The following is a 16,184-nucleotide window of genomic DNA, read 5'->3' on the forward strand; positions in this document are numbered from 1 at the left end:
ACCTGATTTTACAAATAGCTTCAATTGCTCTATTGCTGCACTTTCATGGAAGCCATTCCAGCCTCATAGTAGGTACTGCAACATCGCTGAGCTCTGCACTCATACAGATTTAAGTCTGCATCAAGTGCCTTCAGAGGGACTACTTGCTTATTGTACTTCCAATACCTAAGTACATTTCTGCAGAACTGGAGCCTAAAGATTAAAGCTGTGAACTTTTCTTTCACTCCAAGTTACTCCTAACATAGCTGGTAATGGTGAGTGTTTCAGATTGCCCACATATTCCAAGCAAATCCTTGTCTTCACTTGTTTATAACTACATCACAGTAATTGCTCGGCCGACCTTAAGTTGAAGTCAGCCAAAACAGTTAACATATTAACAGCATTTTTTGTCCATGTTAGAGCCTTTGCTTTTAAACCAGTTTGGGTGTCTAAAATTTAAAATTTTGGTAAAGAGCAATTCAGACCTTTTCACAGTCCTTCTGGAAATCTGTCTCCGAACTGGACAAAAATATACAACTTCAAAAAAAAAAAAAAAAAAGGAAGAAGAAAAAATCTTGCTTACAACTACCATGCCTGGGCATCTAATCAATCTGTAGTTTAAAAAGCACTGGCAAATTATTCATAGGAAATATATTATTCTGGAACTAGATATACGTTCTTATCTATAACTACTAGAAGACTCAGAAGTAAATGTACACTTCAAATCCAGAATACACTGCTGGGCTAACCTAATGAACAGACAGTATGTGGCACGAGCTTTCCACAGATCAACATGGCTTTTCTGAGCATTCTGCTTGCTGAACTCTGTGAGGCAGAAAGATAAAAAGAGAAACAGGAAGATACATTTCAAGGCCAGATAAAGTAAATTTCAATTTATAACACAGCCTGCTGTCAACCTAGAGCCTTTCATTGAGAAAATAATCCTCTGCGGCTCTTTCATTGCAAAATTTAGAACAAATAGTATGTGGAATGAAACAGAAATAAGAACTTAAATGACTTGTAAAACACAGTACCAGGTAAAACTTTTAAACACAATATAACGTTGACTCCAAAGCAGTTAAGAGTTGAAAACTTATCAGCACTGAAAGTGAAGTCCTGATTTCAATGACATCTGCAGAAATTAAACCATTTATTATGTTCCTAGATAGACAGGAGAGAGGGGGGGGGAGAAAAGCAAAAACAAAGGCAGAAGAGATACTTCTAAAGGCCTGTTACCATTTACTGAGGGATGGCAATCATAAACCTAATCTGAAATGGGCTTCAGAGACAAACAGAAGGACTAAGACCAGTTCTCTTAGGTAATATATTTTCTTCATTGCTCACTACTCATTGAGCCTAAAGACAGTTTACTAACATCCATCATGGCATCAGGTCTAGTTGTTTCCTTGCTCTCCCCATTCATGTAGAAGATGACTCTGAATTTTTTTAATTTATCATCCCAGTAGGCTTCTAGGGAGGAGCACCCAATGGTAGCTATGACTTGTAAAAGCTGTTATCTTCCAGGTTCAGCTTGAGATTGACAGCCACCAGAATCGTGTTCAGGAAAGGACACAACCAGTTAACAAAACACTGAAACTTACCACTTGCACAATAGTGTCAAATGCACAGTGTCAACCAAGTGGGAGAAAAGAAAACTCTTTTCATGGCAATGTGCTACTTGTACTAACAGAAACCACGTCTTACAATGTGAAATTTTCAAAACAAATAATCCACTTTTAAATTTGCTGACTGATCAGCTAGCAGCAGGCTTTGTTTTAAGGAACTGGGAATTCTTGTATTAAAGGAAACAATTTTGCTCCCATCAACAACCATGTCAACAGCAGCTCCACACCAGAGATTTTCCTTTCAAGCCCGTGTGACTGCAGCAGAACACAAATAGATGACACTGCAAGTTCCTGCCTAGCCTCTGCACAGCAGTGTAATGATGCCAGCCATCTCTCACTATCTGATCACCTCCCAACAACAAGGCATGCCTAACCAGAGCTCAGCATCATAAACCCCCTGAAAAAAAAAAATAAACAACAAATCAATTTCTTCAGCTGATATGAAAGCACAAGTGCTGGAGAACAACAGACTGCACTGAAAGCCATGCTTGTCATCCCTTTGAGTTCATAATTCATCTCCTAGCCACCCTGATGACTACTCCAACTGCTTGTTACTTGACCCTTCACATATAGGTGACAATGGTTCTACCCATGCCCATCAACTGTCACACAGCTGTTGAATGTTCGGCCCTTATCTGTGAAAGTGACTGGCTTATGTCAGGCAAAGTCAGCCTTTCACCACACACCTCTATGTGTTTCAGCACACAGGACATGCTGCTCCATAACAAAGTGGAAATCAAAGACTTTCCTATTTGCTTCATCACCCATTGTCACCAAAATGTCAACACTCACACCACACATCCACTGGACAACATCTGCAGGCTGGAAGCCCTGGGAGATGGAATGGAAGGAACTGTCAGAATTTTATGCCATGAGTTATCAGAATTGCTACCGTTAAATCTTCAGCAGCTTCACTGCAGAAGGCTCAATGAGTGAAGAGTTTGGAAAATCAAACACTGCTTGTAGACTACAAGAAAAGTTGTTTGTTCTTTAATAGTTATTCTAAATATCATACAAAACATTTTGCACACTGACAACCGACTCAACGTGGAAATACTGCTGAGCCACTGACAATGGTGAATTGTTCCCTATAATATCCCAAGTAAGAACCTAGGCAGATTCCAATCAGTTTCTGATATCACAGCATCACCTGAGCTGGCAGGAAGCCATCCGCACATCCTCCTCCAAGAGTGAAGGTGGCAGCAGTGGTTCATAAAAATTCATACTTCTTTTCTATCTTCTGCATCAGTTTTAGAGAATTAAAAGAGAAAACAAACCAGAAAATAAGACAGATGGCATGTGGGACAGAGAGTAGGAAAAAAAAAAAAACGTAAGCGTAGCTGCATAGAGAAAGCACTGCTAGAAAAGGTTACATTTGCTTGGAAAATTACACAGTAAGTTACCTTTTCTTAAGACAAGATTCCTCCTACTTTGAGTTCAAGGTAGTAGTAGCTCTCACTGTGAATTGTGGCAGAACAAAGCTGTGATTTCTCAAGACACTCTTCGTCTTAGATTTGGGGAAACGGCTCCCATATATCTACAGAAACTCTATGGGGAAGATCCCCAAATCAGTCAGAATGGGTCAAGCTAGTGTAAGAAAGCTTTCTTTCTGAAAATTAGTAGCTGTTAACAAAAGGCTTTTAAATCCTGCTGAAATGGAAAGGTAATGAAACAAACACTCTTTATTTGACACTTTAACCAAAAGATAAACACAAATCTTGCCTGAATAAACAGGTATAGAATCCTTGCTCAGCTCTGATGTTTTCTGCTCCTGTAAACCCGGTTGACATTACCATCACTTAAACATGATAGGCAGTCAGAAAGCCTAGATTTTATAAGGGATGTTGAAAGAACAAAAAACGCCCCACACCAAACAACAACTTAAAGCATACTATAAGTAGCCATGACAAAGCCAACAAGATTTTTAAAAGGCATCTCAGAGGGAAGTACACTTAGTTTATCAAACAGGAGGCCTGCTGCTCAATTACAAAACGTGTTACAGAGAACAGAACAACTGAACATAGGGAACAGTTGGATCCAGCTAATAAGGCCACAGGACCACAAGCAACATGGAATCTGATGCGTGCTGAGCTTTCAGTTGCACATGTTCTAAAAGCAAGATTAAGTAATGATCAGAAAGGCTCATTAAGATTATGATGAATATTGTATCCATTGAACACTTTAAGTATAAGCCAGAAGACTTCCTAGAAGAGAAAAATTCGCCATGAAATTGCAGCTTAAGTCTTGAGTACAGGCTCATCTCTGGGGTGCATGTGGTGTCAAGCTGAAATACTGGTGCAAGCTCTCCAAGTTTAGTCAGAGACTGGGAGCAGCCCAGCTGTGAGAGCAAAGCACTGCACTAGCAGTAACTCGCATTTCCTAGTGCTTACTACTAGCTTCATGGTGAAGTCCTGACAAACCATACGAAGCCTGTCCACACACCCTCCTTCTGCAGTCAACAGGAACAGAAATTGCAAATTCATAACCAAGGGCCCAGGGACTGCTCCAGTATGCTGTTGACTTCAAAAATGGAATAAACAATAGATGTCTTTCGGCTGCAGCTCGCAGCTGCTTACACCTGCTCGATGTTTTCATTAAGAACAAAGAAGTATGACTTTTCACCCACAATCGGAATGGTTTGCAAAGAAAAGGAGGAAAGATATTCCCATAATGCGTTTGGTGTGTCAAACTGAAACAACATGTTTATAGAGGGAATATACTCCCTCTGGTTTCCTTACAATTGTCTCAGGAATCAAGCTAAGGAGAAATGCTTGGAATTGGGAATAAGGAAATCATATCTCAATAAATAAATCTAAAAACTCAATTCTCCTACCTTTATTTTTCTCCTTGCCAAAGGAGGCCCTTAAGTGAGCTCTCTTGGTGCTGACTTCACTCCTAAGCTGTAGTTGTTTCCTCTTTTGGGGAAAGTGATACTAACCCACATGAAGGCCCTGAAGCAGCAGTACAATCTGTGCGTCACACACAGAGAGACAGAGCAGACCTTGAGACTGAGCATCCTCACAGCAGGGAGCAAGAAATGAGGAGCTCCGATGCCAGTCCACATCCCCAGCCTCAGTGCTGTACAAGCAGGCAGATGCTTCACCAAAACAAGAGCTGAGCCCATAAAACCTTGGACATGTACAGATTATTGATTGCGGGGAGGAAGAGATTTGTCACTCTGTCACTCCTTGGATGGTCACAGCAGATTCAGTCAAAGCAAAGGGAAGATTAGTCCGATCATCCTCCATTTACATCATAATTATTTTCTGCAGAAATGTACAGCTGCTTGAAACAGCAGGTAGGTCCTTGCGTCAGATCACACTCCAGAGGATTGCGCTAATTTCCACCTTTGACACGCTCACCCAGATGGGTGACCGCAGGGAGCCCCTGCAGACGCAGTACGTATCTAGAGCATTTTCACAGCTTTATTAATAACCTCTTAAAGAAATTTTATCTTCAAACACAAATCACTTTCCAACGAATCTATCTTTATCTAAATGAATTGACCTATCTGTAAGTTGTCCACTGAAGAGAAGTAAGATCCATAAGCTAGCCAAGTATTTACAGAAGCAACCCCTGGCCAATCCCAGTCTTCTCTTTCAAAATCCCGGATACAAAGAACAACAAAACAGTATTCCTACCCAATAAGATAAGAACTCTTCCAATCAATTCTAAGTCACTTCACCTCCAAAGGGAATCATTTATCATTTCAGCAGTAGACAAGCAAATAAAAATCAGAATGTGGCCGACGATACAGTGAAAACAGAAGAGAACAGCCCACTGGGCAAAGGCAAGAGCTATGACTCAGAAACCTGACTTCGCAACTTAGATAAGATACACTTTCAGAAAACTGAGTTTTTTTAATGACATAATAAACAACAACGGTACTTTAACTGAAGAACAGAATTTCCTTCAAACTCAAGATTTTGATTCATTATAAAAGAAAAAAGGGAAGTAATTGTAAAGTATGTTATGTCTGTAAGCAGTCCCAACAACTTCATTAAAGCTCTTCACAGAATCCAAGTTACTTTGAGTTTTGATCCTTAAAACATTTTGCTTATATTTATGAATGTTATCCCAAATGTGAAAGACAAAGGTGCAAGGACAAGAGAGAACACATCCACTAGACTTACATATCTTCCACCATGCTTTACATCTGTTGCTAATAAAGTGGCTTCCATTCAGTAACTATATAGGCACATACATTTTTCTTTCTATTTTCTATAGTCTCCTCCATTAATTTCCCAAAGTCTGAGTATGTACACACAAACATACACATAGGCACATTCAAGACCCAATATAAACATAATATAATTTCCACACTACGGAAATACTTGCTTACACAACAGCCTGGAAGAGCTCTCCATATGCATTTTAAGTATCATCCAACTACAGGCGCTTAGTCAGGGGCACAGCATCCTGCAGCAAGCCATAATCAATTAACGAGCACCTACCCGTCCTCCAAGTCCATTACTACGCATTAGCACAAGACATGCAGGATGATTTAATGGGCGAACGGTAATAGTGGCGTGTAAAGTAAACACAGGGTAGAAGCCTGCGTAAGCATTCATCACCCGATTCCATCACCTGGAGGCTGCATCGGTCGGTACCACACACTGCCAGCAGCCCGCAGGTCAGCCCCAGCCAGGAGCCGGACACCAACGTGGATGCCGAGGAGGTAAGCTGCGCACACACAGATGGACGGACAGACAGCAGTCACCGCCGCTCCTCCAGCTGTGCTTCCCAATCACGGTCATCAGAGACTATAAGTTACTAGGGAGAGCCCGGAACATTCCAGTAAATCACGCGAGGTCTACGGAAAAAAATCCGATCGGAAGGCTGGAGGCCATCGGCAGAACGACTCATTCCGCTCCGCCAGCCCCCAAACTACGGCGGCGTAAGGGTTCGCAGAGAGCCCCGCAGGCAGCCTCGCTCAGCCCGGCAGGCACACGGCCGCCGCAGCACGGCGAGCACACACGCAGCCCGCAGCCCCCCCCCCCCCAAAACACGGACAAGCAGAGCGGAGGGCGGCGCAGCCCTCACCTCCCCGCGCTACGGCTCCGGGTGACATCCGCACGGCAGCTGAGCGGCCGCCCCGCTCCCTCCCCCGCCGCAGCACAGCTGGGCCCCGGCCGCCGCCCCCGCCCGGCGCCTCCTCCGCACGCCGGGCAGCGACCCCGCGGCGTAACGGCGGATGCGCCCCGGCCTCCCCTCCCCGCCTCCCGGCGCACCTGCAGGGAGGGCGAGCGGCGGCGGCATGGCGACCTCGGAGACTGCACCGCTTCCCGCTCGGCCAGAACAACACCAACCCCCGCGCTCCCGAGCGGCCCGCCTGGGCTCGGCCTGGCCCGCGGCTCCGCCCTACCGCGCCGGGCCGCCCCCGGCCCGCCCCGCCTGCCCGCCCCGGGCCCGTGGGAGGGGGCGCGGAGCGTCCCGGTGGGTGGTGCGGGGCAGTGTCCGAGTGAGGGGTGGAAGGTGGGCGTCGGGAGCTGCCCGGGGGCGGACGGTGCTGTAGGGACGGTGCTGGCGAAGGGGTCTTCCTCGGTGTGCGTGAAAAGCTTCGTCCCTGCTTAGGAGAGTTTTCAGGGTGATACTAAAGCACTACTTTTGGAAATCCAGGTTTGCAGATGCCTTTATAGCTATAGGAAACTGAAATGTCTGTAAGCTTCCTCTATTGTTTCCACACCCACCGCATGCAGGCTTCACAAGCACACAGCGAACCCCTCAAAAACCCATCCTAGTTATCAGAAACTCCGTTCCCTTACCTTAGGTAGCTCTGGGTAACCCTACCAGACCTTAGCAGCAGCCTAAACAAGACCTCACTTTCTGTGCCCTCCTCTAGTCAGTAATCGGCTTCGAGAGACAGGAACTCCTGGGGAAAGGCCTTGCACATCGCAGCACTACTAAATCCCAAAGTCTGCAAGACAAAAGTCTGAAGACAGGCAGATGCCTGCATAAATAGCAACTTAATGTAACACAAAATGTGTATGTATGCATGCAGATGGTAGAAGAGCGTAGAAAAATAAAACAGAAAGTGGTGTGCGGGTATATCCAGATAAGAATCATTTTTCTTAGTAGTTATATTGTTAGTCAACATGAAAGCTTGTTGGATTTAAAGGGAAGTGTTTGTCAGAGGCTTTTTTAATTAATCTAACAACTGCTTAAAGATCCCTATCAAAATCATTTATGTTGATTATGGAGCTTATAAATAAGAGGGAAAACAACTTTTTACATGGTCTGACAGTGACAGGACAAGGGGGGATGGTTTTAAACTAAAAGAGGAGAGATTTAGATTAGATGTCAGGGGGAAATTCCTCATTGAGAGGGTGGTGGGGCAGGGCACAGGCTGCCCAGAGAAGCTGTGGATGCCCCCATCCCTGGAGGTGCTCAAGGCCAAGCTGGATGGGGACCTTGGCAGCCTGAACTGGTGGTTGGCAGCCCTGCCCACAGCAGGGGATTGGACTGGATGGTCTTTTAGGTCCCTTCCAACCCAAGCCATTCTGTGACTCTAGGATTCTACGATTCCAAGTGTGAATGCAACTCTCATATGGACATGTAGCCATCTCCCACCACTACTGCCACTGCTCACAGCATATGTTTTCTACTGCTCAGTGTCAATACTGGAACAAAACCACTAAATTTGCCACTTAGATTTCAACTAAAATTGAAGTTTTCACCTGTTGTAATTTTTTTTGCTTTTCCCTTAACATTTCTCAAAAATGCAGGTTTTCTTTAAAACACAGTCTCCTCCTTGGAGGACACATTTTGACAGCATACTGAAATTAACACATCTTATACCTGTATTATCACCCATGCAAAAGATGGGCAAACCCAAAATTATATCAGCTAAAAACTCAAATCTGAGTGGCACAAGGATTCACTAACACAACACAGAGGAATAGGGCTACGGTCCCAGTTGCCCCTCTAGCACTGCTCAGATAACAAAATTTGGGGAAAAAAAAAACAACAGAAGAAGAAGAGAAAGAAAACTGCAGACTTAAAATAGCACCCCTTACCTGACTTCTTTTGTGTTTGCTGAATTGCAGTGGAAGATATGGAGCCCTATCCACTGAAGTGGAAAACATACTTACCTCCCAGCTGAATTCAAATGACAATGACAGTGACTAACATCCTATTCTAACTCCAGGAAAAGTTGTCTCCATCCTGATGTAGGAGTTCACTCTCCATCACCATTCCAAGCACATCACCTGTCTGTCTTGCCTAGAAAACTCTATGAGGATGATGCATAGATTCCATATATCAGACAAAGTAACTACACATTTCAGTATCTGCATTGCCCTGAGCATTTCAAATGTCTATTCTAGCTACTGGCATTGGGAAGAAATCACTCCAACTCCTGTCACAGCAGCAGAATAATCACACTAAGGCTGGAACAGAAGCACAGCATAAGTTCTGGTTACAGAACTGGGAGATATCACTTGGAATTGAACCCATAGAGTTTGTGACATTAGAAGAAACTGTGTGACTGGATCTAATAAACCATTTTATTTTACTGAGTCTGGAAGCAAGAGATAGTGCCTATCTGTTACAATCATGAACATGATATATAAAGATAGGTATAGATACACATCACCTTTGAAATAAAACCTTTGAAACAAAATTTAGTTTTGATCTCTGTATAGCATAGGCAATAGAAACAGTATGAATAGTCTGCTCTTTCCTGTGACAATACATCCCTGTGGCAAATATTTTAAATGCAAATGATCTAGCATTGTTTAAATCATGGTCTTTGTGATATTAATGCTTAGAATATCTTTACCAGACATTCATGTCTCTTACTGATTTGGGGATCAGGCTAACCTGTTTTATCACTGATTGCACTGTACTGAAGGAGACAAAAATGCAAGTTTGTTTTTAATCACTTTCAAATCATGAATTTTTACTCTAGAAAAAGATTTCTTACACAAACTTGCATGCATAATAACACATGGAAGAACATACTTCAGATACTTAAGTACAATATTTGAATGGGGTTTGATCTCCTGCTGAATATCCACTGCAGCGTATATTAATAGAACTGCATACATTGCAGAGAACAGAATTGTCAGAGGTACTGACAGTGAATTTCTGGCCTGCGCTCAGATCAGCTTCCACAAATATTAAAAAAAAGAGAGAGAAAAAGAAATCAGTTGCTCAGGTACGGTTCACATCATCTTTTCTCAACATCTGCATCTATTACCTTACTGCTCATTTATTTAAGGAAGGCAACACACAATAAGGAATTACTAAGAATTACTAAAGAATATCCTAACAGTCCGATTTTGAAAAGGTATAAAAATAAATGTGAGATGACTGTTTTCTATTCCCATTAGCAGTCATTCTGTTGTTGTTGTTGTTGTTGTTTTTTCCCCAAGAATTCTTAGAGTTTTTCACTAAGGAATAGTAACAAAATAGGTTTGATACAGACAGACTTTTATTCCTCACTGAGTCTCTACTTGATCCAACCATGCACTAGGGGCTGACTTCCGTTACAACACATCACTATTTTTAGCCTGGTTTCTGCAGTTTAGGCAAAGAGGAATTTTGAAGATCTTCCTGACTAACCCCCTAATTGCCTAGATTTAAATCAGTTTAGCAGGTAGGGATATTGAAAGTTTCTACAAATTTCCCAAAAATAAAACAGAGGGAGAGCAGAGCTTTAAAAATTTGTAAGAAGTTCTTCCCTCATAACTGATATTGTTCTCCGGTTTCTTCTGCCAAGTGGATCAAACCAGAAGGTGCTTACAAAACACCCTGCTGAAGAGACTGAGAAACAAAAGGGATTTGCTCAGATACAGAAGGGGATAATAACAAAGCCGTATTTCTTTCAACTAAGGTTTTTTGCTGAGCTCAGTGGGCACTTTATGAAGCACCCACTGACATGCCTTATCCCAGACCCCAGTATGACATATATTTTAACACAGGCAAGAGGAAAAGTTGACCTAGGTATTCCTGGATCAAATACAGTGTCAGGGGACAAATGGAAGAACAAAGGAAGTAGTAGTAGAAATTGTAAGATTATTTATAAAAATATTGCTGGTGAGTTACTCTCCTGTTTCTCTTCAGAATCTTTAAAGTATTTTCTATAAACAGTAAATAACTTGTTTACAAAGTGTGAAGACGTGACATTGCAAATTCTCACATACTGCCCCCTAGCACTATTGAAATTAAACTACAAGACAGAGCAATTCACCTTACTACTTCTAAAATGATCTTGGAGCCAGGAGTATCAGAACTGCAATAGTGTGCTCTCCCGCCCTCTCCCCCTCCCCCTTCCCACCCCGAAAATTATGATAATCTAACAGTTAGGTAACTGTTCTGACTATACATGGAAATTAAGCATAAAACAGTAGAAGACTGTGCAGAATCCTTCCCTTCCCTTTCATTTCTACCTCCCTAACACTGGGATGATGCACATTTTAAACCAAGCTAATTTAAATAAGAAAAGCTGATGCCAAGACTTTCCAGCTCAAATAAACAGCTGGGGAAAGAGAGAAGTGATAAATGCACGCATTGCACATAATTATAAATAATGTTTACAGTGTCTGCGCAAATACAGGATTTTCCCTACTACTGGAGTGGGCATTCTAAGTACTAAAGACAATTTGTACTTGCCATTATATAGCAGAAACATAACCAAATAAAAGACACATCAATTAACCTGACAAATGAAAGTAATAATAATATGTAATATATCCATATGGAATAGGCAAGTTAATTGCATGCTGCTTTATGGCTTGCAGTTCAAGTGAGTGCTTTGATTTTTCAGGTTCCAAAATTCAGCTTCAATTACCCTGAAAGCTGGGGTACAGTACCCCTGACACTGAGTGCTACTCACTTGGCCTCGCTGACAGAGCTATCTCGCCATGTCAGGTGACAAGGAGCACCAGCCTGCCACATCCCTCCTCTGGTGCTCTCGGGCGATCATTCCTCTCCAGCTGGCATCACAGGGATGCAGGCACAGCAGCGGCTGCTTCTGCACGGGCAGGAGGCTGAACTGCTGACAGCTCCATGGAGGGGTTTCGCTGTCAGACGCAGGAAGCCAGAGAAGAGGTGTAATCTTTTGTCAGGGCACATGACTTGTAGGGAAGAGAAAGTCTTTTCTAAAAATAACTCGACAGCCTCTGACTCTCAGCGCCACTTTCCTGGCGGTCACGGAGTCTGCCCCCTGCCGCTGCAGCCTAGCTTCACACCCAGGAAAAAAATTCTTATTTCAGCCAAGCTTCTCCAGTACATACATTTGAGTTTTCACTACTCTTACAGCTGCAATCAAGGACCCTTTCAACAGGAAATGGAAATTTAATCATATTACTTTGCAGTCATGTGGACCTAGTCTAGTTTTGAAGGAGGTGCCTTTAATACTGCTAGCATCATAGCCATGGCAGCACAGAACTCAGTAGCCCTCCAAAAGCCACTTTTGGGGTGACAGTAAGCATTCGAGATGAGGGAGCCTGGCTGCTATCTGTGGCGCCATGGAGTTGTTAAGCACACAGACACACTTAAACCAGCAACTGGGCTGGTATAGATCTACCTTAACATTTAGTTGACATTCCTGGCAGTCCCTGGGGTCAAAATGACCACTATATTTACACTGGCTCAGACTGGCAGGACACCAGGTCCCACATGGCCTTTCTCTTCAACAAGGGGTACCGGTGACCTGCTGGCACCAGGTGATTTTCAGCTGACCACATCCCCATCTTTGCATAGATCTCAGGCCATGGTGGCTCCTCAGTCTGGGCTGCTGCCTGTCCAGCACTCCTCAGCTTTGGCCCTTCAAGAGAAAAATACCTTGGCCTTACCAAAGCAGATGTTATTGACCTATGTGTGTGAACTGAAATTCTTGTAGGGTATGAGATAACTGACAGTATCCAACAGGGCCTGATTCTTACTTTACAGTTTTATAAACTGACTACATCACTGCACACTATTATCAATCAGTCTGGACAAAAGCGAGCTCCATCTCAATCCAAATATGCATTGTGTTCAAGCCTGCTAACTGTGAAAAGCTTTAGCTGAAAGGAACCATTGGCTCAGAGGGGAGGCTGGTGAGGCTGAAAACAAACATCTTGAGCTCCTGAGCATATCCCTGAGGAAAACAGAGTCCTTTATGTTTGCTTTCTGACTCTGGAGCCGATTGAGATAAGCTAAGGCAAATCGCAGAATTCACAAACATAAATCTGGAGCTTATCTATCTTAATGTGGAAAAGGTACATTGCATAACAAATTTCAGTGACAGAAGGTTTGAAAACTAGAGATCTGCTTGTATAGAGCAAACCCTCTTACATTATGGATACTGCTTCCATAGAGAAAACTTTTTGCTAGAATTGTTTGAGTTGGAGAAGACCCTAGGTCATCTAGTCCAACTGCCCTGCAATGAACAGGGACATCTACAACTAGATCAGGGTGCTCAGCGCCCCCGCTCAGGCTGACCTTGAATATATCCAGGGATGGGACATCCACCCCCTCCGGGCAACAAAGTAGTGCTGCCTGCAGATCTGCTTTGCTTGTGAAATCACAGTGCCAGAGAAAAAACCACTTACGCAGAAGCAGTCTGCATCTACAGTAGTCATGGATTCCTACCTGCCACACAAGGATGTTTTGCCAAGACAGGACAGTGAACTGTCCACCTCGTTCCCATTTTGGAGCTGCAGATTTCACTCAGTGTGCCTTTGGATCAGCATTCTCCTGCAGAACAAAGACCGGGGAACCTTCTGCTCCCTTGAGCTTCTCCCAGAGCATCTGATGCAGCTGGAATGTCCTCTCTCCCAGGCATCTCGCTCTGAGTCTGTGTTCCCAGCACTCCGCTGACAAGGCCTTCTCTCCTCTTTTAAGGAAAGGCATAAACATTTGTGCAACGTTTTACCCCGGACAAAGGAAACCCATCAGACGCCAGCCCGCTGCCACTGGGGAATACTGTACACACAGCACACGGCACAACACAAAGTGCTTTAAAGACTTTAATCTCAGGCGCCAGCCCTCCACAGTCTCTCGGCCCATCTCCAGAGCTTCTGCCTCTACCCAGCTTGAGACTCGTCACCGCTCGGGATCCCTCCCGCTCAGCCCGGCTTCGGAGGAGCCCCCTGGAACGAGAAGGCCCCGCGCCTCCGGCTCCTTCCTCCCGCAGACACTGACGGCGGGCGCCCGGGCCGCCAACCTGCCCCGCCGTGAGCGAGGGCCCGACTCAGCGCTCGGCCTCGCTTGCCTCCCCGCCGCCCCCCTTCCATAGGGTGGAATGGAAGGTCCCTTCCCCACACGCACCTGCCTCCGGAGCATAGTACTGTCCGGAAGAGGGGGGAGCAAAAGGAGAATATAGAAAGAGAGCAGGACGTGGCAATTTAATAAACTCTTCACAAAGGAATTAGAGCCTTATTACGTGTGTCCCTGGTGGTCTAGTGGTTAGGATTCGGCGCTCTCACCGCCGCGGCCCGGGTTCGATTCCCGGTCAGGGAAGGTAGTTTTCCTTCTTTTTCCCCTTGTTTCTGGGATGCTTTTTAAAATTCTCTTTGTTCCTCTTCTTTACTTTTATAGCCTAACGAGCATCCGGACGGTCTCTGTGCCGAGCCTGAGGTGTCTGTGTTCCTGCTAAGAAGCAAGTGTCAGACATACTCGCAATCTGCAGGATTCATGCACAAAGGAGTTGTGCAAAATCTTATACTGTGCACAGGTACCTGCAGGCAGGTGAGGCATCTGCCTGGATGACCTGCCCTCACAGAAATGTCTGTGCAATATGATGCCATATTCCCCACTTGCCAGGGTCTCTAGGAGCCAGCCGAGCAACACCTGCCAGGCAGGCAGAATGGTTGGTCAGCATGTAGAAATTCCCCTTTTTTGACTGCTCTGACATCTAAGGGTGTTGTCACTACTTTCTCCACAGATGAGCAGTCACTTGGTGCCACAACGGTCAATGAGGACTCAGCTGAAACACCGTGTGCTGATTGCCATGGCAGACCTCTTTGTGCACAGCCTCCATCACTGAGCATCCATCCTATGGAGAAGGTTCAATCCCCAGCTGCCCCCTGGCAGGAGGAGGGCTGCTGTTCTCCCTGGGGCCTGAGGAGCAGGCTGCCATTCAGGGGTTGGGAGAGGGACTGTGGGAGGACCTCTTTGTTCATATTGGAGTGGTGTCTGCCACATGTAAGACAAGAGATACTACTAATAAATGAATATCATGAAGTTAGCTTAGTTAGCATGGCTGGCAGGATCCTTCCCACCGCCAGGAGCATGCCACAGGCCTTGCATCACCCATAGGTAACTCCTTCAAATTGTCAGGCTGTGCTGGAGGACTTTGATGTGAAGACATTTCTGGAAATAATGCCTTCGTCTGCCTTTGCCTGGGTGTGCCAGATGAGTGCTGCACTCTGATCCACTCTCCAGTACACATGGGAGTGTCTCATGAGAAGCCAGAGATCCTTCACTCTGGGTTTTTTTTTTTTTTGTGAAAAAAGGAACTTCCAGGGGGTGCAAAGGGAGAGGCATTCCTTTGCTTTAAGGCATAAAGCATAAATTCAGTTTTTGTAGTGATATCTTTGCATGCTCTTAGCACCACAAGACCAGCTTTAAACTCATCTGAGAAAGGTTAATCATATGCAAGATTTCAAAACCTTCAAAAAAGACCCCCACAAAACAGCTCATACAGGCTGTAATATTGTACTAGGAATGGAAGCATTACCATTCCAAAGCCTTTTCAGTCCAGTGCCAGACCTGAAATTTGCCAGTGGAGGTCAGATAATGAATACCCACCTTGCAATTAGTGGAAAACAGTCCTTGTGCTAGTTTCCAGATGCTTCAGGTTCTGCTGTGGTTAGTGTTTGAACTGAAGAGACTGCAGGATAAGTGTTCATTTTCATCATGGGTCAGACTGCTGTGGTAGTAAAATCACTGATTTTGAAAATTGGAGAGGTGGGGGTTAAGAAGCTAGCCCTGAGAAAGAGAATGTTCCTTTCAGCTGAGGGCTGGCAGCCTGTGATTATTTCCAGCGCCCACTTCTGAGCTGAGCCAGCACCTGACTGGCTCCTCTGAGAGCCATCTCACTGTGTCACCACATCGCCACTGCTTGATGCCTTCTTAGCACTGTGGCAGTTGACTCCTAGGGATGGGTGCTAGGCCTCGTTAACATTAGAATGGTTATTTCTCCACAATAATTGTTTTTATTTTTTCTGAAACAGTGTACAGATGAGGTCTCTGCAATCCATAGGCAGATAAAAGGGGAGCAGAGAGGGAAGTGTTGTCTAAATGTACTCCCACTATGGTCATAGATAGTTCATAAAGCTTCTCTCTAACCTGTCTTAATTGCACTTGCATTGTTGCACACTTGGATTGCCAATATTCACTGACACAGTTTTGAGTGTTTAAAGATTGGCTTCCTCTTACCTGGGCCTCAGGTCAGCATGGTGGACGGAAGGTACTTATTTATAAGAGATGGAAGAAGAATCTGTCCTGGAGTCATTGTTGTTGTTATTGTTGTTTTAAGTAATAGGTAACTCATGACACTGGAATGCAGAAGTACCTCACCAGGTGGGCTGCTTTGCAGGGGGCAGGCAGTGCAATGAGAGACATATTATGCAAGCAATCTGGCACAGG

At 44.5% G+C, this 16,184-nt stretch overlaps 1 protein-coding gene and 1 non-coding gene across 13 annotated transcripts in view; one reads left to right on the top strand and one right to left on the bottom strand.

Moving 5' to 3' along the window:
- NCOA7 (nuclear receptor coactivator 7) overlaps positions 1–11,640 on the bottom strand; it is a 91,486-nt gene extending 79,846 nt beyond the window's left edge. For 3 of the 12 annotated variants that reach the window (XM_021390424.1, XM_021390425.1, XM_021390413.1), the window contains exon 1: positions 6,836–6,991. The gene's annotated coding sequence lies outside the window, so the exon portion shown is untranslated. Of the gene's footprint in view, positions 1–6,191; positions 6,312–6,647; positions 6,752–6,835; positions 6,992–11,442 lie in introns of those variants that run through there. The other 9 variants (XM_021390415.1, XM_021390416.1, XM_021390414.1 and 6 more) reach the window with 6 other exon arrangements.
- On the top strand, positions 13,983–14,054 carry TRNAE-CUC. Its single transcript has one exon. It is a non-coding gene; the product is annotated as a tRNA-Glu (tRNA).

Source organism: Numida meleagris, chromosome 3 (genome assembly GCF_002078875.1).
Source record: "Numida meleagris isolate 19003 breed g44 Domestic line chromosome 3, NumMel1.0, whole genome shotgun sequence".
Lineage (NCBI taxonomy): Eukaryota > Metazoa > Chordata > Aves > Galliformes > Numididae > Numida > Numida meleagris.